This window comes from Mus caroli, chromosome 15 (genome assembly GCF_900094665.2).
Source record: "Mus caroli chromosome 15, CAROLI_EIJ_v1.1, whole genome shotgun sequence".
NCBI classification, from domain to species: domain Eukaryota; kingdom Metazoa; phylum Chordata; class Mammalia; order Rodentia; family Muridae; genus Mus; species Mus caroli.
The window spans coordinates 55,536,695-55,558,713 of NC_034584.1; the positions used below are offsets into that span (position 1 = coordinate 55,536,695).

The 22,019-nt window shown below is 38.9% G+C and overlaps 1 long non-coding RNA gene across 1 annotated transcript in view; it reads left to right on the forward strand.

Annotated features, from left to right (window-relative positions):
* The window catches only part of LOC110311115, a 51,822-nt gene extending 41,373 nt beyond the window's left edge, over positions 1-10,449 (forward strand). Inside the window, exons 2-3 of the long non-coding RNA XR_002379915.2 lie at positions 5,731-5,772; positions 7,593-10,449. This is a non-coding gene — a long non-coding RNA (uncharacterized LOC110311115). The remainder of the gene's footprint in view (positions 1-5,730; positions 5,773-7,592) is intronic.
* The last annotated feature ends 11,570 nt before the right edge of the window (positions 10,450-22,019 follow it).

Here is a 22,019-nt window from a genome sequence, read left to right on the forward strand (position 1 = left end):
GGACTTTTGGGATAGCATTGGAAATGTAATTGAGGAAAAGATGTAATAAAAAATATTTAAAAAAAAAAGAAAAAAGAAAAAAAGATTGTTGCTTCCTGTTATTTTTGTGGTTAGAGGTGGAATTATGTTTTTTGTAGTTATTTTCTTTTTGGTTTGTTAAAAGATTATTTCGTTGCTATTCCTAGGGTGTAGTTTTCCTCTTTGTGTTTGAGTTTTCCATTTATTATCCTTTGAAGGACTGGATTTGTGGAGAGATATTGTGTAAATGTGTTTTTGTCATTGAATCTTGGTTTTTCCGTCTATGGTAATTTGAGAACTTTGCTGGGTATAGTAGCCTGGGCTGGCATTTGTGTTCTCTTAGGTTCTGTATGATGTCTGCCCAGGATCTTCTGGCTTTCATAGTTTCTGGTGAAACATCTGGTGTAATTCTAATAGGTCTGCCTTTATATGTTACTTGACCTTTTTCCCTTACTGTCTTTGTTTTGTGCATTTGGTGGTTTTTTATTTATTATGTGATGGGAGGAATTTCTTTTCTGATCCCATGTATTTGGTGTTCTCTGGGCTTCTTGTATGTTCATGGGCATCACTTTCTTTAAGTTAGGGAAGTTTTCTTCTATAATTTTGTTGAAGATATTTATTGGTCATTTAAATTGGGAATCTTCACTCTCTTCTATACCTATTATACTTAGGTTTGGTCTTCTCATGTGTCCTGGATCCCGTGGATCTTTTAGAATTTTGCATTTTCTTTGATTGTTGTGTCAGTGTTTTCTATGATATCTTCTGCACCGAAGATTCTGTCTTCCATTTCTTGTATTGTGTTGGTGATGCTTGCATCTATGGCTCCTGATCTCTTTCCTAGGTTTTCTATCCATAGAGTTGACTCCCTTTGTGATTTATTTATTGTTTCTACTTCCAGTTTTAGATTCTGGATGATTTTGTTCCATTCTTTTACTGGTTTGAATGTGTTTTTTCCTGTCATTCTTTAAAGGATTTTTGTGTTTCCTCTTTAAGAGCTTCTACCTGTTTACCTGTGTTCTCCTGTATTTCTTTAAGGAAGTTATTTATGTCCTTCTTAAAATCCTCTATCAGCATCATGAGATGTGATTTTAAATCCAGATCTTGCTTTTCAAGAGTGTTTGGGAATCCAGGACTTGCTGTGTTGGGAGAAATGAGTTCTGATGGTGCCAAGTAGTCTTGGTTTCTGTTGGTAAGATTATTATGTTTGCTTTTCGCCATCTCTTTATCTCTGGTTTTAGTTGGTCTTTTCGTCTCTGGCTGGAGCTTGTCCCTCCTGTGGATGTGTAAGACTGGGTCAGCACTCTTAGGTGGCCAGCTCTCTCCAGGAGGAACTTGTGTATATATATATATATATATATATATATATATATATATATGGAAAGTGCCATGCTCTGGGTGCAGATGGCAACTGGAAGGATCCTGTCCCAGCTGTTCCACTTTCCTGAGCCTTGTTTGCTCCTTGTCAGCTCCACTCCAGACCGTTATTGGAGAGAAATTTGCTATCTCACCTTCAAGCCCAGGAGTGAGAGTAGTCCTGGTAGAACAGCTCTCTCCTGACAGTACCTGTGCACAGAGGACTGTGGAACAGCCTCAGCTCCCTGGTGCAGATCCAAACCAAACTCTTATGTATCTGTGGCCTGTGCCTCTGTGCATTCAATCAACACCTCTGATCAAAATTAGTCTTATAAAGACCTATTGTGAACATGTACATACTTTTTCTTGGCATTGTTTTCAACAATGTAATATGCAATAGAGCAATAGATATTTACATAGCAATTGTGTTGCCTTAGGTACGAGACTTGATCTAGAGATCATTTAAATTTTACAAGAGGATTTACATACACAGAATGTGAATGGCATGCATTTTATATATAGGTCTTAAACGTTTGTAAATGTAGAGGTCTGTGTGTCTGTGTGTGTGTGCATACATGCACATGTGCAGGAACATATGTGTGAAGGAGTGTATAGATATGGAGGCTAGAAATTCATCTTGGATTTTATTCCTTGGGCACTTTATACCTTGGGTTTGAGACAGAGTCTCTTTCTGGCCTGATACTCCCCAGTTAGGCTAGGTTAACTGAACAGTAAGCTCTCAATATTGATCTATCTATCTATTTCCACTTGAACAGCTCTTGGGTTCAGGTAGAGAACACCACACTCAACTTTTTATGTGTGCTCTGATAATTGAACTCAAATCCTCATGCTTGCATAGCAAACACTTTATGACCTAATCTATCTTCCCTCCTGCCATCTTTAAAATTTTGAGATACATTGGAATTTATACTTTGGAATTTACTCCTGAAAAATATTAAGAGAGAATGGTACTAACATTAAGACTTTTCAAAAGAAAAAAATTGTGTGGCTTTTCCTCAAGAATATATGTCAGTTTCCTACAAGAAGAAATCCATAAATTAATTATGACCATTTTTCTAGTCCTAGATAGCCCCATTTTTAATTGACTATATACAAATTACTATTTGAAACTTCTGATCAACCACTGAATGAAATACTAATTGTAGCTTGAAGTAGCTTAATATTAAGGGTAATTTATAAAGTGTTCACAGAAATTAAGGCACTGGTCCTTAAAATATGGAGAATATCTCCAAGTTTTGCCTCACCATGGTTCAATAGAACCTTTACTTCAGTTCCTCTGGGTGTAGAATTTGGGAAACCAGACAGATTGGATATTTGCTCACACATTTAAGCTGGCTCTTTCATTCTTAGAGAATACTTCAATTTCCTTGCTATACTTTAACTGATCTGGGGAATTTTCAAGAGATGGTTGAAATGAGCTAATCATGAAATGACTGTTGCTTCTTCCCAGAAATTTGGTTCTTTCCATGGTGGTAAATACAACATTTTATGATGCTATGAAGCTCATTCTCAAACCTCTTCCCTTACCAGCATCACCACAGAGTATTTTTAAATTAAAATTATTACAATGTGAAAAACATCTTTCTAGAATGGACTATATCCTCAAGTGATGGATATATACCTGTTTGGTTTTACTAATAACCATTTCAACATCCACTCTTACCTCCTTCATTTCAAAGGAAACTAACTTCTAATAGCCAAACATGGATACCCAGATTGATTCATGCCTGACTACAGTGAGCTACTGTAATTAATTGGTAATTACATTAGTGTCCTTTTTTTCAAAATTCACTTAATGTCATCTTTTCCCTCTTGCCTATTTGATGTCATAAGATACAAAATTTCTAGCCTAAATAGATTCAGGTTGAAATTATTCTGTGCATGTGAATCGAATGTATGTTGCTGGATGGTGAATTCAGGTCTGGAATCAGCTCTTCTTTCCTGAATTCTGAATGAATCATGTGATGTATCATATATCCTTAGGGACCCTATTCTCTTTGTATGGCTTGGGCATCTCATAGCATGGGATAACATGTTGAGATCCAAGTAGCCCCATGTTGGCTTAATCTAAGACCAACTTTCAGTTCTAGCATGGTGGTAGGCATCACTGTACATTCTTTGGGAACCTCACGTCTGCATTTTAATACTTTTCCACAGTGTGAATCTCATCATTCCATTCTAATATAGAATCTCTTTTCAATAGAACATCTGGGTGCTTTAGAATTCATTTCTCTTTTTTTAGTAGAACATCTGGCTGGTAATAGTTCATCAGGTCTACACTAGGAGATATATATCGGGGGCACGGGGCAATGAAGTTTATGATAAACTTATCAAGAATTCAAAGAATCCATTAGAACTAACTTAATGCAGACATAGCCTGGTTCTGAAGTCCTCAGCATGGCAACTTCAGGCTCATAGTATTAGAGGAGCGATGAAGGCACATGAAGAAGTAAAAGGAGGAGGAGGAGGAGGAGGAGGAGGAGGAAAGGAAGGAAGGAAGGAAGGAAGGAAGGAAGGAAGGAAGGAAGGAAGGAAGGAAGGAAGGAAAAGGGAAAAGGAAAGGGAAAGGAAAAAGGAAAGGGAAAGGGATAGGGAAAGGGAAAGGGAAAGGGAAAGGGAAAGGGAAAGGGAAAAGGAGAAGGAGAAGGAGAAGGAGAAGGAGAAGGAGAAGGAGAAGGAGAAGGAGAAGGAGAAGGAGAAGGAGAAGGAGAAGGAGAAGGAGAAGGAGAAGNGAAGGAGAAGGAGAAGGAGAAGGAGAAGGAGAAGGAGAAGGAGAAGGAGAAGGAGAAGGAGAAGGAGAAGGAGAAGGAGAAGGAGAAGGAGAAGGAAAAGGAAAGAAAGGAAGAAAGGGAAGGTAGGAAGAAATCTTGTGATCAAGAGAACAGGGTCTCTGGCCTGATTGGAGACCTAATATTTCAGTTGAGCCACATTAATCAACCAGACAAGGGACTGCCCCTAGGAAGGTGAGTTCACCTTAGGCCAAGCTAAAGAGATGGATGGAATACCTATTCTTTTGCTGGAATTCTCTTTCTTTTTCTTTTCTTTCTCTCTTTCTCTCTTTCTCTCTTTCTCTCTTTCTCTCTTTCTTTCTTTCTTTCTTTCTTTCTTTCTTTCTTTCTCCCTTCCTTCCTTCCTTCCTTCCTTCCTTCCTTTCTTTCTTTCTTTCTTTCCTTTTTTTTTATAGAATACTCTCATTTTGAGGCCCCCAGCTCAGTCTCCATGACCTGTGAAGCCATGAGGTTGGAATGAGTCTTCCAAACTTCAGGAAGATTTGTCTCTTCTCTTTCCTTTTTTCTCTTTCTTTTAGATTCCAGCCAGAATCCAAGTTTTCTTTTTCTGATACATTATGCTTCTTTACTCCATTTCTAAATTCCCCACCAAGACCACCACTTGGCTGCTTATCTACCATGTGTCTGAGCTCCAAGGCTGCTTAAACAACATGATCTTTTTCTCCTTCTCACCTCCATTCTCCTCCTTCGAGCAGCTGATGATATTTGTAGGTTACCTTCCCTGAAGTATTTTTTCTTATAAAATATAATAAAGTTGTATTTTAATTTTCTTTTGAGTTTGTACTTAAATTATCCTCTAATATACTAAGAACCTGAGGGGGAAACTGTAATTTTCCCTGTTTCAAGACCACACTGTTGCAAGGGACAACCCCATTCTCTGGGTAGATTAGTTTCAAGGCATGGCTCTGGGAATCATTCCCACAAGTTTATTAACAAACTACCAGACCTCTTTTTCAGATTGGGGTGCTCTTTTCCTTCTTCACTAGATCCCTTTCTTCTGGAAATAACAATGTAATTACATTGTCTGCACTGCAGAAACATGACAGTTATAACTATTAGTGAGTTTTGAAAGCTCAAGCAAATGAACTGCACAAATCCCTTGGCTATAAGGGCAAGAAAGTCTAATGGTTGAGAACATGGGTTTGAGAACAGGGGTACCTGAACGTGTGAGCTTGGATGAGTTATTCTATCTCCTTTGGTTCCTATTTTCTCACCTATGAACTGAAGATAAGGTTGTCTACTTTATTGGGTTACTGGGAGAAACAAGTAATTCATAACAGATATATAGAAAGCACCTCAATATATGAAAGTAAGATTAATTACCATTCTCTCGGGGCCTCTGGTTCCATTCATAAACTTGAAATAACATTTACCTCAGTAGCTTAATTATAGTGACAATTAGGTTTTAATACTGCATTTAATCATTTTCTCTCCCTTCCTTCCTTTTCTCTCGCTCTCTGCTTCCTTTCCACCCTTCCTTTCCATCTCTCTATTGCTCCCTTCTTTACTTCCTTCTCTTTTTACCCCACACTTCTTCACTTCTTTCTAGAGATGAGAGAAAATGTGTGCAGAAACCTACGGACCATTGGAGGTAAACTTGACCCATTTATCCATTTTGAATTGCTTAATCTCCCTTGGGCCTTCTAAAGTCATAACTACTCCCCAAGATGGCATTACCTTAGGAAAAGAGCAAATAAATTAGCTATGCATGTTGACTAAATTAAATTTACCCAAAGAACAAAGCAGATAACATTTGTTTAAGTTCTTACTGAGAAAAAGACTTTCAACTAGAAAAGTTTGCCTTTTAGTTTTCTATGTACCTGGCTTTTGTATGTTTCTTAAAACTATTTATCTTTAAAGTTATTTCTATCATTTCCCATTTAATAGCTTGCATAGGACTATTTAATTATATGGAAATAATTATTCCTTACATTCAGTAAATACACTCTGCATTAGGGGAAAAAAGAGATTAGATTATGAGTGGCTCCCCAAGACAATTACTACAACTGCTCAGAAGCACTCAGGAACTTGTAGAAAGTAGAGACAGCCTTCAATTCAGCAAAATAATTGATAGTAGGTACATTGGCTTCTTTCTTTCACTCGGGAGAATTTTTGTCTCAAGATTAATTAGATTTCCTTTCATTGCAAACCATAGAAAAGCCAACTCATGTTGGCATGGGGCCAAAAGGAAGTTGGCATGAGTGATAGATTCATCCAGGCTTGGAGCGGCACTACTCTCTTTAATGTTGGTGTTCCAAGGCAAGTCACACGGAAGCTAGTAGCTACAGGTCTGTGCTCTCCTAGATTAATAACCAATGGAAAAGAGCGTTTATTTCCTCCCTGTTCAAAATTAAAGCCACCGGATTTTCCTGAAGGATTAAAGCCTAACAACCGTTAATGAACTAAGTTGGGTCACAGCCTCAGTTTTGAATCACTCATTGTCACAAAGGCGATACTGTCTCCATAGTGTGGGTCATCTGTGACTCATATACGACTTAGAGGTAGACAGAGAGTAGGAATGTGAAGATGCTCTAATGTAAAACAAGATAATGTCACCAAAATAAAAGACAAGGAATCCTGCAATAGATCCCTAAAATAATTGACTAGCACAGTCATATCTAGATCACAAAGACAAGCTTTAAAAGGGATAGCCATATTGCTCTGGTTAAAGAATGCAACTATTGATTCTCTATTGATACTGGTGACAAGGATTACAATTGTGAGAGCTCAAAGGTACATTCCAAATCAATGATGTTTAGCCAGACAGGACATGTCAATCAGGGTGGGGATGAGGGAGAACATAATTAAGGGATGATGGGGTTTTGTGGAGTCTGGATCTCATACTTAATATTGTAGGTACCTGTCTGTCAAATCCAAATCAAAGCTTTACTTTTTATAAGAAACCACAACAGGAAGAGGAAACCCATAAACTTTCTTGCTAATGGTGAAGAGTAGGAGAGACACTTTATGAATGAGATCTTATACATGTACCCTTTAGGACAAAACTCTCCCGTGAGAAGGGTCTGGCTTCATTGTGTGAAAGATCTATCACCATCTACTTAAACACATCATTTTATGTTTGCTACAATGATTTTTATAATTGATGTTTATCCTGCCACACATTTCAAGGTGTTCCTCCCAAGAGCTGCTTTCTGCATTTCAGAGTTCTTAACACAGATAATAATTATCCTTCCCTATGAGTTTTCTGACTTCCCCATTAGACCAACTGTTCTTGAACACAAAAATTATTTTCCTTTTCACAACTGACCCAGTCCTTGACTTGAGGAATGAGGAATATTTTTAGTCAGGAGAAGACAGGTTCTGTTTCTATAACAACAATAAAAACTTAGAATCTCAGTGGTTTGGACATACAATTGATTTATCATTCACACAGTGTTTTTTTTTTTCCAGCTTCAACATGCTTCCACTGTCTTGTAATTATTCCATCTACAGCATATATCCTTCAGGGTCACCATGGCAGATAGAGGTGGACAGAAGAAATTTTTATTCATCACTCATGTGGCTTTTGCTGAAGACCATTGGCCTGATTAGTCCTTACGTCCTTGTTCTAACAACCAAGTATCCTGAGATGTGTGCATGGGCAACAGCTGTTAGAAAGATGGTTTTTGGCTGCATTGCTGTTATTCTCAGTATTCCTTGTTTCTGTGCTACGGCACAGCCTCTTATTTGGAAGGAGGTGACTTAGCGGTTAATGCATTTGGAAGTGGTATCTGAGCTTATTCACACAAGCTGTTCATTTGGGAGTCTTTCGAGTAGCCCTGAAAGCAAAAGACATAGCATGAATTGTGATTCCGTGCTGGAAGCCTCTCAGAGAAGGAGACCCCACCACCACTAGCAGGTGGGAAACACATTTGTTTGAACTGCCTTGGAGAATGGTTCAACAAATTGCTCATAATTTGAAGTTTGGGGGCCTTAGGAAAGCCATTACTGCTGTTCTCTGGAATCTTGACCCTTAGCAGGGTTTCTCTACTGAGGTAGTGACAGTCTTGTCTCTATCTTCCTAACTTGAGTGTCCTTTTCTCCATTGGTTCAAAACACAGGCAGGGACCAAGAGTTTGTTAACAGACCTGTAGCCATACATTAGTGTGTTAGGTCCCAACAAACTGTCAGTGAGTCAACAAACTGTCAGTGAGTCGACAAACTCAGAGAAAACATGGAAAGTTATTGAGTCCAATTTACACTTTCAAAAACAGTGAATAAAATCAAGACGAGTGATCTGATTAATGAAAAAAAAAAAAAACAAAACGCTGTTTTGGCAGCAGACTTCCAATTCCTTACTGTGGCCAGTCTGTGTAACTAATAGCTTGCTACTAGTAGCATGCTCTGATACAGGAAAGCATCACCTATTACTGGCATTTTTCCTCGGTCATTCAGATTTTTCCCCCCAAGGAGGTATAAAAGCTTTAAAAAGATGAGAAGAAAGGGGAGGAAGAAGAAAAGAGGAGAGGAATGGAGAGACCACATTGAAAGACCTCTGAAGAAATAACCTTCACTTGTTTTCAAGCATGTGGGGGGTCACTGCCTTGCTTGTCTCCACTCCTACCTTACAATCTACAGAATACCTTGGGGTGAATCATTCTCCATCTGAACCGATTATTCCCACAGTAGCCTTCTTTTTTCTTCCCGCAACCATAAAAATCCAGCAGCTTGTTAATCATACAACTATTTAACAGAGTCCCTCCCTAGTCCTACAACTGAGCTCCAAGCCCATAATGTATAATCTACCCACCCACACATATTGAAATGAGATTATTGTTCCCACAGAAAAGCACCCCGTCATTGCACAAGTCCCAACTTTGTTCCAGAGGGTGATAAAAGGGAGGAGGAAAAGGCCAGGAGTTGTTTGATAGGCTTCTGAGGAAGGCACGACAAGGATGAAAAGATTAGCCTCCCAGGTACAGTCTGAAACAGCATGTAGGCAAACAGTCTCCTGAGCACACTCCCTAGGCCTTTGATGTAGGTGCCATCATGAATTCCTGATAGTTAAAGGAGTGGCAGAATTGGATGCACTTATCTCCAACAAAAGGGCATAGCTTCCAGGTAGGAAAAGCTCCACAGAATACAGACACAGTCGGGAATCCAGACTAGGGAGTAGCTAGTCACAGCACCACAGCAGAGCTGAGGTCATGTGGACAGATCTGGATCCAGTCTCTAACTTGCTGTTTGATAGTTGGGTAAATGAAAAACACAATGACCAATGGAGTCCCAGCTATTTGTCAAGAGATAGGTTACTGGTAGCCATAAACTATCCTCAGTAAACATCATCACTTGTCCTGAGTGAGACCTTTCCTCATCTAGCACTGTGATGATCTAGAAAGTTTAGGGTCATTGCATGGCTAAGGGTCAGCAAGCAGCAAACCCAGCGGTACTGACGTTTCCTTACTCACAGGAAGATTTTGTTGCAATGGATTTTGGAGCAAGAGAGCTGTTACTTGGCTGCTCAAATTTTTAAATGGGATTTGGGGGAATTCAAGAGAAATATCTGTAATCAGCAGCGTGGGATGACTTCTATTTCCTCAACCTTTTTAGAGACCAGTGAAGCCCTTGGATTAAAATGATGTATCAATGAAGATCGTGTTTGAGGAAGCTAAAATAATTTAAACATTCTAATATTGAAAGATGCATCTAATGCCTCCTGTCCCTTTAGTTTTGTCAAACATTCTGTCCACAGGCTTTGACATTGGGATATTTATGTGGAGTGTATGCTGTCTGTATGTAGCATGGCAACGAAGCATAATGATAAAGAGAAAAATATGGTAGAGCTAGACCCCACTGCCTAACTATGTGTACTCTCTGAGCCCATTGCTGGCTCAAAATTGTAGCTGATAATGAGAAGCCAAAGCTCTTGGGTTCAGACTCCATCTTAGAGAACCTGCCCTAAGGTTGAATTCAGTAGCACCAGTTTCCAGGCTACTGCCCAATAAGACCTGTGTCTACCAGTTTCCAGTCTATTCCCCCCAAATAAATATGCACCCCCAGATTACAGGCCCACCCCTGACTCTTCACTTCCTATCAATCACCAATCAGGAAAAAAATCAGGTTTATGGTTTGGCTCCCAGCATCAGCCAGTTATGTTAAAGCCCATAATGGTCCCCCAGTCAGATGTGTACCAGGCTACATACTCCCTTCTTGCCTCTATAAATGTTTGCCTAAAACTAGGCTCAGGACTACACCTTTCTGCTGTGTCATGGTTAGTGGGGAGCCCAAGTTCAAGCTTGAATAAAGAGATCCTATTATGATTGCATCAGATTTAGCTCCTTGGTGGTCATTTGGTGGTTCATGAGCATTTTGTGAAACATATTTTGGTACATTCAACCAAATTACATAGCTGTTGAACAGAGTAAATAAATTAGTGTATGCAGAGCACACAGGGCAATGCCTGGCACATAGTGAGTGTTCTGTGACTGTTGGCTGTTGTGATTGTATTTACACAGCTGTATCTCACAATACAAGGAGACCTCTGAGGAAAGTGATCATGTCTCACTCAATCATGCCTTCTAGACTCTAACAACCAGCTCTGAAAATTGAAGTCTGAATATACTTGGTAAATAAATAGAATTAAGGGAGCAGAGGGTACAAAGATGGCTGTGATCAATCTGGAAGTGTCTTAGCTTCCCAGGCGTTCACATTGTTGATTCTGCACTTACAATGGTATAGGAGAGTCAAGATCTTTTTCATTCAACTGTGTCTGATCCCTTCTCCCAGAAGGAACATGTAATAAGGGAAGGAAGCCAGTGCCTATTGAGTGCTTAGTGAATGAGAATCACTTAAGCAAACATCTTATTTGAGTCTCACTAATGCTCTGATATTTCTGTATTATTTGCTATCTACAAAAGGAAAAATGAAGACACAGGCATGGTCCCCACAGTGTGGGTGCACAGAGGGATGACTTTCTTCATCTCTCAGTTATAACCTTCCCTCCCTTTAATAACGAGAGAGGGCCTAGACAGGACTCTCTCCCCAGAAACAAAACATTACTGGCTTTCCAAACCAACCAGGAAAGAAGATGGTCTATTACCTTTAAATCCCATCCATAATGCTGCCAAGAAACAGGCAGAGTCATTAGTCTGTGTTTCTCTTTGGTACCATGGTTAGAAACAGGGAAAAGCAAAGGTGCTCAAACAGGTAGAATAAGCCCTCCAGTGAGCAGGTGGAAACTTGTTTAGAGAGCAAGCAAAGCTTGCTGAGCTTGTGCTGGAGAGAATCCAGCACAGCTGAGGACCAGAGACAGCATCCAGTGTGTTACGTAAATATCCTTTTAATCACCAGTTTCCACCTTCACTGCAAGAGGAGGAAAGGAAAAGAAATTTTGTATGCGTTTTTCACCTTTCATTATATCAAACTGATTCTTGTTGTCCCAAAGGCTGACATGACTCAATGTCCTGCTTATGAGGATCCCATATTTGGGGGAGAAAGGCTCAAATGTATACTGGATATATGGGTTGCTTAGCCACATGAATCACTCATGTCCTGAGGTAAAACATTAGAATTATTTTTGACTTTGCTTCAAACTATTTAAAAACATAAATCTTTTTTTAATGGAAAAACAAAATGTTGAGACTAATTTACCTTTCCCAGAAAAGAAAAACTGAAAAACCTAGTCTCAAGTAGGAAAAGACATAGAATGAAGAAGAAGAAGAAGAAGAAGAAGAAGAAGAGGAAGAAGGAGGAGGAGGAGGAGGAGGAGGAGGAGGAGGAGGAGAGAAAAAACTCACCCAAGGAGCAAAACTTGCTTGTAGACCTCAAAGAGGTGAATAGCTGTTCCATCAAATGTTGCTGTTAGCACAGGGAGCCTCTCCAAAACCCCCTTATGGGATTGCCACTTAGATCCTCTTCAATACATCCAAGAGTGACAAGATATTGTCCTCTTAGTGGGAATTTGTGTTTTAAAGAAAATATTCCACATGAGCAAACCCAATGTTTGGCAGGTAGTGAGTAGCTGGGGCCCATGGGAATCTCTCTGCAAAGTAGTCCTAATCTCACCTGGGACATGATCACAGTCTACTGAGGGCTAAGGAATTCAATTCTTCAGTAAATGTATCCATGACCCCTTCCAATGCTGCATGCATCCTCACCTCTCGTTGATGTTACAAAGATTTATTTTCAACTTTTTCCTTTTGGACTCAAATTTCATTTGTTGAATATTTGTTAAGTGCTACATATTTATGCTGTAGTTCATCTATCTTTATAGTTACTCTAAAGAGGCTTATTATTATATTTTGTAAGTGAGAAAAAATGAGGCTTAGCATTTTCCCTGTGAAGAATGCAGGTGGCGAGAGAGAGAGAGAGAGAGAGAGGGAGAGAGAGAGAGAGAGATGGGTGTCAGGTGCATACTGTGGGAATTACATAGAAAGTCTTCAGAAGGTAGTGTGAACTATTCTAGCTTTATGGAAGGGGTGACATATGAGCCTAGACTTGAAGAGGAATAAAAGAGAAGACACATTTTCAGAGGCAAGAAAGAGCATGAAGTCTCAAGGCCTTAAAGGAAGATAGGAATTAGGCAACAGTTTTAATGGTAGCTCTGCTTGCTCTAGGGCCAAGACCCCTTCCTTGTGTGCTTGCTTGGAAATGGTTCCTGTGTACACTTACAGGTTGTGTTTGCAGTTCATGTTTGAGTTTACAGTGTTTGCACCTGTTCGTGGGTCTCCCACATGCCAAATGCTGGGTTAGCTCTGAATTCCTCCTTGATACCATGGTAACAGGGATGCTTATCAGCTCATGAGCAATGAGTTCATTTCATAAGTGAGGCTAAGACAGATGGAACACACTCTAACCTCACAGAGCCCTTTTGTTACAGACAGAAGACTCTATTTTCACTTAGTGAAGTCTTCCGCAGTAAGTGGAAGATTTTCTTTTCCTTAAGGCTATTACTGGCTCTACAAGACAATAGGTTGTGAGTCAATCCTTGGGGAATCAGTCGTCTTAAAAAAAAAACTCATTTAAATAATTACATATTGGCCTCTGGGTTGATGCAAATTGAGGGAATTCACTAGCAGGACTTTACTGGGAACACATGAGACATTATTTATAGTAAATGCAATGCCTTCAGTCATTAACCCATTCTCAGCCTTAAGGAGATCAACTATGGATCTAAGCCTTTCTGAGAGTTTGACACTGAGTCAAACAAAAGGAAGACAGATTTATTTATTTATTTATTTATTTATTTATTTATTTATTTATTTATTTATAAGGATGAAGTTCCCTTAATGTTTTCAGGTTTGGTTTTTGGTTGGTTTTTTGTTTTGTTCTGTTCTGTTTTGTTTTTTAATGATGACAATTTATTTTACCTTTCCCCTTGCTATGACAAAATGTGAGACAAAAAGAAATGAAGGATGGAGTGCTTCCTTTTGACTGGTCTCAGTCCACTGTGACAGGGAAGGCTAGAGGATCAGAACAAACAGATCTTCAGCAGCAGCAAAGCTGGGCAGCTCTTCTCATTATATCCTAATCCAAGAAACAGAAGGCAGCTGATACTGGTGCTCACCTGAATTCACCTTTGTGCCTTTATAAAATTTGGTATGGGACCCTAGGCGGTAGGATGGTGCAACAAACCCACAGATTGGAGGCGGCATCTTTCTTCTTCAGGATGTCTCTGGAAACATTCTCATAGACATGCCATAAGCTGCTTTCCTAGACAAGCTCAAATCAAGATTGGTCAACACATCCTCCTGAGTTGATTCCTTGGTAGGCATCAGTTACTTCCATTAATTCTCTTCTTTAATACTCAGACGTTATCCGAGGAAATATCTTGTTTCAGATACGGTGTGGGTCCCTGTCTGTCCTTAGGTTATTAGAGGGGTGTGTGAGATTTTTTTTCTGGCATCATGAATGGTTTAATCTGAACACTTTGCCTCTGCTCATTCAATCAGACTGATCTTTGGAAATCAGGCTAGAAGAGTTGGCTGCTAAGACCTACCTTTTTGTTGGAGGAGATGTGGGCCTGGAGCTGATGCCATTAGCAGTTCTAGCCTCAGGCCAAAACTGGAACATGGAACAAATTCATGAGAAATGTAAAGAAATAACTTTCTAACGTAAATATAATTAACCTGCTGGTTCAGCTTGTACCCGAAGCCTCTGGAGTTCTTAGTCATGTAAATAAATAATAATCTTTTATGCCCCAGCCCTACTTGAGTAGGATTTTAATTTTCTTTAAAATTAAAGCCATTTTGAAATCCATTCTTCTAATTGGGCTGCCTTGTCTGGCCTCAGTAGGAGAGGCTGTGCACATCTTCACAGAGACGTGAAGTGTCAGGGTAGGAGGATACCAGGGAGCCACCTACCTACTCAGAGGAGAAGGGGAGGGGGTGGAGAGAAAGATTGTGGGACTGGGTGACTGAGAGGGGTGCAGTGAGCAGGATGTAAAGTGTGTTAGTAGATAAATTTTTAAAAGTTAAAGCAATTGTGAATGGGTTCAAGACCTTGACATGTCAGATAAATGAAGAGTAAAGTCAGTACACAGTTGTGAAGCTGGGAAACTGAACTCCCTCAATGGCCACGATCTCCCTCTGAGACACCCTAGTGTATTCCTTGAATTTTAAAAGAGAACAACCCATATTCCAAAGCATAATACCAAAAACATTAACAACAGATATAAAGAAAGTAAAGTGAGGTTTGATTGTCAAATAACAATTTCCAAAAAAAAAAAAAATTAAATAGAGAGAGTAATTCCTAACTAAAAACTTAGAAATACTTTTATATAAAGGAACCACGATTGTGTAAAATTAGACTCAGATGAAATATCCCAATGTAGTACAGCAGTGTCTTGAAATGCCTGTAAGAAGCATGACCTGCCATTGTTCTAAGGATAGGTAGATAGATCGCTTCAAAACTGTTATGATTTGAGTGAGCAAGTTTATAATGCAGACAATGTTGATAAACTTACCAAGGAAATTTCTGCGATGTTCTGGTCAAGGTCAACTTTTCCTTGAAAGTTCCCTTTGCATGATACATTCATGTTACCTTTTATTTCAGTAAATACACAGCCTGATGCTGTTATATCTTACGAAACAACCTTAGTTTTCTCCTTGCCAGACATTACTCTACTCATGTAGACAAAGTGCTACTCATGTGACAAAGTAAAACTCGCTATTCAGATGGAGATTGGTGGCTCTATTTGAAAGGCCCATGGTAGACCATAGGAAAACTGCCTTAAGACCATGACGTATAAAGGCTAGCAAAGTCCACATAGCTAGCAGAGAAGGGAAAGTAGGATGCACATGATTTTAGGAAACCACTAAGTGAGTCATGTCCCCTTAGTTTGAATACAGTTATCTTCAAATCACCAACTGTGTCTCTTGTCTTTTCCTTGAATGAACAGATCACTCTGGCGATTATATAAACAGAATTGAAACAAAAGTGGGACAGAATATTATCTTTTTCTATTTTTGCTAAAGATTAATCATATGTGAGCCCTGTTGAAAGTTTAAGAAGCATTTTATAGAAATCTGTATGATTAACAACTTGAAATACTACTCAGGGCAGACCCATTTTCATCCTTCTGTGTGACAGAATTGAAGTGATATTTGTGATTGGTCACACAATCTGATTAAATGGAACTTGTGGTGAGAGGTATATATGAGCCCTTTCTGTGTTTGCTTTTGTTGTTGTTTGGTTGGTTTTTGTTTGTTTTTGCTATCAGCTAAAACTCCTGAATGAAAGATGGTCTTTAAGAACCTCACTTGTAGCTGCTAAAATTGATCATCAATGAGTCAAGCTTCTTGCCATCCAAACCTGAGAACCTGAGTTGGTACCAAGACCTTAAGTGGTAAAAGGAGAAAATTGACTTTGAAAATTCACCTTTGACTTCCACATGTGTGCTGTTGAGTACACACACATGCATGCATGCATACACACACACACGCACACACCATGGGTGCGCATGCACAAACATGTTCACATATATACAACATAAATAAATAAATAAATATTGAAAAAGGACTTCATTTGCTGTTGGTGCCAAATGAAGTTCCTGAAATGTTTAAGAAATGCTTTGAAGGCTGGAAGTGTGTTTTATGAAATCACAATGGTTGTATTTTTAAACTATGAGAAAAATTATCTTTTCTCATATGCAGAAAGTATAAATTTTTTTCCCCTTGAAACATGGCCTTCTTGTTTTGGCAATCTCAAGTCAGTGATGTGGCCATTGATTAGTTGCTGCAGCCGTGAGTTATTAGAAATGCTAGTTGAAGGTATTTCAGTAAAATTGTAAATAATATTATTTTTTCTGAGAATGAAAAGATACTTATGGATTCCCTGTCCCATGATGGCATGCTGAAGGGTTGGTTATCTGTCTGAGCTCCTACCTCACTCTGCCAATGACTTGTTAGGAATGCAGGACTAATCACCCAGCTTTCCTCTGGTGCCTTAAGCATCTGTGAAGTAGGAATAGGCTGATTCTTCACAGGGTTTTTATAGACATTATACAGGAGAGGGCTGGGGATGAAGCTTCATGATGGGCCATGTGTTTGACATGTATATGTGTGTACAGCTCTCGACTTGATCTCCGGAAAGATGAAAAGGTGAGATACATTAACAGACAGATGTTAATATGTCTTAGCATGATTACTGGCCTAGGACAAACACTCAGCATTAGTCTTTATCAAAACATCTAGTGAACTGATATAATTGGGCATTCTGTATCATGAAAGGTTTTATTAAAAAGAATGGACACACACATGCCTTCTGTCTAATAATCTTCATGCTTTTTGTGGGTGATTGTAGTGGGGAGAATTCTAAGATACTCCCAATGAGTCTAACATCTTATGTTCAGATTTCTAAGTATTGCTTCCCACAGACTATAAGCAGAGTATTTGAGCATGAGAACAGCCTTCAGAGGAAGCCACTTGGCAAGGAACTGAATAATATATAGAAATTGAGCATAAATCTGGCCTGCAGCCAGCAACGGGATAGGGGCCCACTCTTTCCTTGGCAAGCAACTACATTCCTTATTGAAAAAAATGTTTCCTATTCCCAGAGAAGATTGTAGACCAGGTGACACTCATCTTAACTTTGGGGAACACAGAATCTAGTTAGCTCTGTGAGAGTTCCCAACCTGGAAGACTACAAAAACAAACAAACAATTCAAAAACAAAAACAAAAAACAACTTGTATGTCAAACACTTACAATTGTGGTTGTTATAAGACAATAGCAACCTAATGCCTTGTTAATGATCTAAATTTGCAACTCACCTCCAAGTCATTGGAGAAAAGAATCATTGGGGAGAACACTATTGGGTGCTTGTGTGCATCAGTAAGGTGAACATGACTCAAGGAATGTTGCAGTCCCCGAAGATGGCTGTTTGTGTAGACCTGCCTCCTGTGGGCAGGTTATAGGTTTCTGATATTTTAATACAGTTATTGGAAAATTCTTTCAATAAAATCTTATCGAGTGCTAGGTTTCATTTTGATTGAAAGCATACAATCTCCCCAAACCACTCAACCTTCATTTTGCTCCTCCCCTTGATGTTGCCTTAACACCATCATTAATGTCTTGCACAGTAGTGACCTGCTAACTGTATTCTCAGTTTGCTTGATGCTGTGTGAAAGAAACTGATAGAAGGACAAAGACTTTGTTTTTCTCATGGCTACATTTGCAAGAACTGGACAAATGTATGAAAGTATTGCAGAGAAGCCAGTGGCCAGAGCACACAGATACCACCAATATGTCACCTTGCCTCAAACATCCGTACACAGCTTTATCAAAAGGGTGTTGTATGCTCATGCATAACCTTACTGTAGGGTTGTTGATGCTGGTTTCTGACATCTGTGGAAACAGTGATAATGTTTTCTTATCTTTGTCTTCTTAGTACCAAACTCAGTGGCCAATGTACAACAGATGTTTAAAGCATGCTTGTAGTCCATACTGGAAACTGACAGGAGAGCTGTCAAAATTAAATTGTTCTCAATATGACTATATACTAGACTCAGTATAATTCTTTTTTATTTTATGAGTTATAATTTTTTTCTTGATAATGTCTTGATTTTAGCCCAGTTAAGTCAATTTTGAAAGTCTAACCTTTAAAAATAAAGGATAAAATATTTTTGGTTTTATAAGTCACTTAGCTTGTGGTCATTTATTTTGGCATTAATGTGAAACTAAGTGTAAACGCTGAGGGGAGACTGTCTCAGGCATCTCCTCTCTGCAGGGATCAGATTACAGTGCTGGCTCTATAGTCAATGGTGTTGGGCTCTGCCAAGAATGAGATCCACTAATTTTATTATTGATAAAACCATTTCAATAATCTCTCCAGCCTCCTCAGCACTGTGCCTGACTGTGATGTGGAAGAACATAAAGAAAATAGGTTTCAGTATCACAAGCAAATTCAAGTTCTATTTCTTCCACTTATCAATAAAAGCAACTCCACCTCTGTGGTTCTGTTTCTTCATCTCACTTTGTATTCATCCTACACACAAAGTTTGGAAAACAAAGATATCATAGTGATGATGATAACATTGTGATTGATAAAGGAAGCTTTCTGACTTCACACTCAAGTCTCTATGCCCTGGAGATCCATAGCCTTGCAAGTGGTAGGAGCCATGAATAGCTGATTTCATAATGAGACTTGATGTTGCAGAAAAATGGAAAGCAATGGAGATTGGGCAGGACAAAAGAAACAGGGAGACATTTGAGTGACAGAAGGCAGGAAATTCAGTGACCTTCCCTGAAACTTCCAAATCCTCACAAAATATTTCTGTGTGTGTGTGTGTGTGTGTGTGTGTGTGTGTGTGTGTGTGTTTTCTTCAGGGCATATTTACTGAAACTTGCATAAAGGCTAACTCTTAAAGCCATTTTAACTTAGGATGAAGCATTGAGAAATGTCAGATAAAAGGTAGCCAGGAGATAATGCATACCTAGGAATTAATAAAATCAAGAAATGATACTGGACTTTCCAGCCCCTGAGACCAAGCCTACCCATTTCCTAGAGGACACGTGAATATTTGACATTCAATTAAGGGATGTTCTATATACCTTTTCCTTTGATTGGAAGCATATTGATATCCTACTTTGCCCAGAAAGAGTCATGGAAAGAAAGACAGATGCAGAGTGTCTGACCTAATAAGAAAATAGTAAAGTTAGCAGGATAAGTAAACATAACTAACAAGTCCATTAAAAGCTTCAGAGCCAAGGTTTATTTCACTTTGGAAACATTTTTTGGCTAATATGTAATCATTCTACCTATTTATACCCTTTGTTCTCTATCATCCCTTTCTGCCCTCTGGTCCAAGTCTGTTGGAGGAATTTGAAAAGAGACAGCAGGTTGCATCACAGCTTTGATTTAGGTAGTGAGTTAGAGTGAAACTCTACCTAAAGTCATGCCCAAGGATGTGTTCATCTGCTCAGGCCTGGAAGTTGACAGGTGTGCATAAGTAACCATATGTGAAGGTAGGCTCGGAATTATTGTTGTAATAATCTATTTATTCAGAAAGGTTTCTGTCTGTTTTTTCTAAGCCATGCTAAGATTTCCCTAGATTTTGTCACAACAGGAGAGATAAACAAAACAAAACAAACAAAACAAATAAACTACATTGTAATTAGGGTACCAACTATCTCTTCAGCTTTTTTTTTTTCCTTTGCTTTTGATGAACTACTTATGGGAAAAGGTTGACAGGAAATAACTAAAGGCTAACAATACAAGATGAGACCTGGGATCACCCTCTTCCCCTCTGGGGACAGTGAAGGAATTGTACTCTAGGGGCATAGAGACATTTAATAGCAGAGGGTCTGGCAGTTTCATAGGGCAGGAAATGTGGCCATTAACCCAGAGCCTGGCATACAAACACAATGTATATGTTTATGTGCTTCTCCCAGCTTGTGGACACTGAATGGGAGGGGAAGAAAGCACAGGAAGGAAATCCTCTTCCTTTTGGCAGGACTCAGAGAGAAATTCATGGCTTGACCTGTATCTGTTGTCTCAAGGAGGAAGGGTCACTTCCTCTGGGCTGAATGTCACAGAGAGTTCAAAAGACATCATCACCTTCATCAGCATCACTCTTTCAAGAACCATTTTCTGAGGATTGGTGAAAGGGTAGAGTTGCTACATTTGGTGCCCGAGCGTAGTGCTAAGCAGAAAGTGAATGACTTTCACCTTCTTGTGGGAGTTCTTGACCGGTTATTGCTGGGGTCTACTTTATCATTGCCCTTAGCACATCATGACCGTTCCTTTCATCATCCCTTTAGGAAACATTTTAGTTGTGGTGGTAAAGAACCTGGAGATAATGATAATAAGAAAACAGGCCGGGTGTGGTGGTGCACACCTTTAATTCCAGCACTTGGGAGGCAGAGGTAGGTGGATTTCTGAGTTCGAGGCCAGCCTGGTCTACAAAGTGAGTTCCAGGACAGCCAGGGCTATACAGAGAAACCCAGTCTCAAAAACAAAACAAAACAAAACAAAACAAAACAAAACAAAACAACAAAAAACCAAAACAAACAAACAAAACCAAAAAAAAAATAAAAAGATAATAAGAAAACAAACAAGAAAAGAAATGCACAAATGTTTAAAAAGAATAACAATGATTCATCCGGAGAGTTTGTTCAAATGTAAATGTCAGTTTGTCCAGCTCTGACTTGGAAAAATCACAGAGTGAGGTCCAGGACTCATTATTCTCAAAGCAACCTAGATGCTTCTCATGTGAGCTTTGGGTGGCTTACATTTCACAAACATTTTCTAGTGTTACACGTCTTTTAATATTTTTATTATATTCCCTGTATTTTGTTGTTCCAGTGGCTCCATACAGTGCACAGAATCCAATTTATTCATGGCAGGGATGATTGTGGATCAGTGTCTATTGAATCTAACTTAAAATATCTGACATTTGATTTGTTCAGACCTTTGCTAGACTTGTTAAGAGTAAGTTTAATGAGTTTATATTGGAAAGAAAAGAAAAGCATGCCAGGTGCTTCCAATTCTCTACTACCTGTAATTTACTCTCAAGAGTGTCAGGAACTACACACATATAAATACATTGTGTTTAACTCAATCTATACCTTGAAGGTGACAAGTTGATTAATTCACTAAGTCTATTCATTTACACAGTATTTATCAATTATCTATTGTGTGTATGGCATTGTTCTTTCAGTTTTGAAAAGTGTATTATGTAGAAACACATTAAAAATGTCTTCATAGGGTAGGTATTTTAGTTGGGAAACAGAATTAGAAAACCACTTCACAGAGTAATTGGTTCATATTTGAAGAAAATCATTTAGAAGTCTATATTCTAAAGGTGGTATTTATTTCAAGTGGTTTGTAGCACCAACCTCATCAATACCAGAGAGGACAGGTGTATGTACAGCGGAGGTAAAATGCTAGCTTAAATGATAACAGAAATGCTTCATTGATGTAGTGAATGATATTCAAGATGTGTGGCTGATAATAGAGTATAAGAAAACTCAACACATTCACGAATAAGGAAGAAAACTGTTACAAACCCAGAATCCTAACATATTTGACATAGCTAGCTATGTCTGTAATTCTACTCAGTTCTCTTTCCACTCCTGACTCACAGGAGGGCTCTGTCACCGTGACACACTGCAGGGCTCACTAAAACTATATGCATATCAAACTAAGGAGTGTGTACAAGCGGGGTGGAGAAGAAATAAATATATAGACAAGGCAGCATTCACCTTTTGGAAATGCATAGGCAGTGTGACAGGGACCTGATTATTAACAAATGTTTGTGTGAAAACCTTGCTCTTTTTTTTTTTTTGGTCATAATATTTTATTTTATTTTTTTTAATTAGGTAATTTCCTCAATTACATTTCCAATGCTATCCAAAAAGTCCCCAATACACTCCCCCCCCCAGTCCCCCACCCACCCACC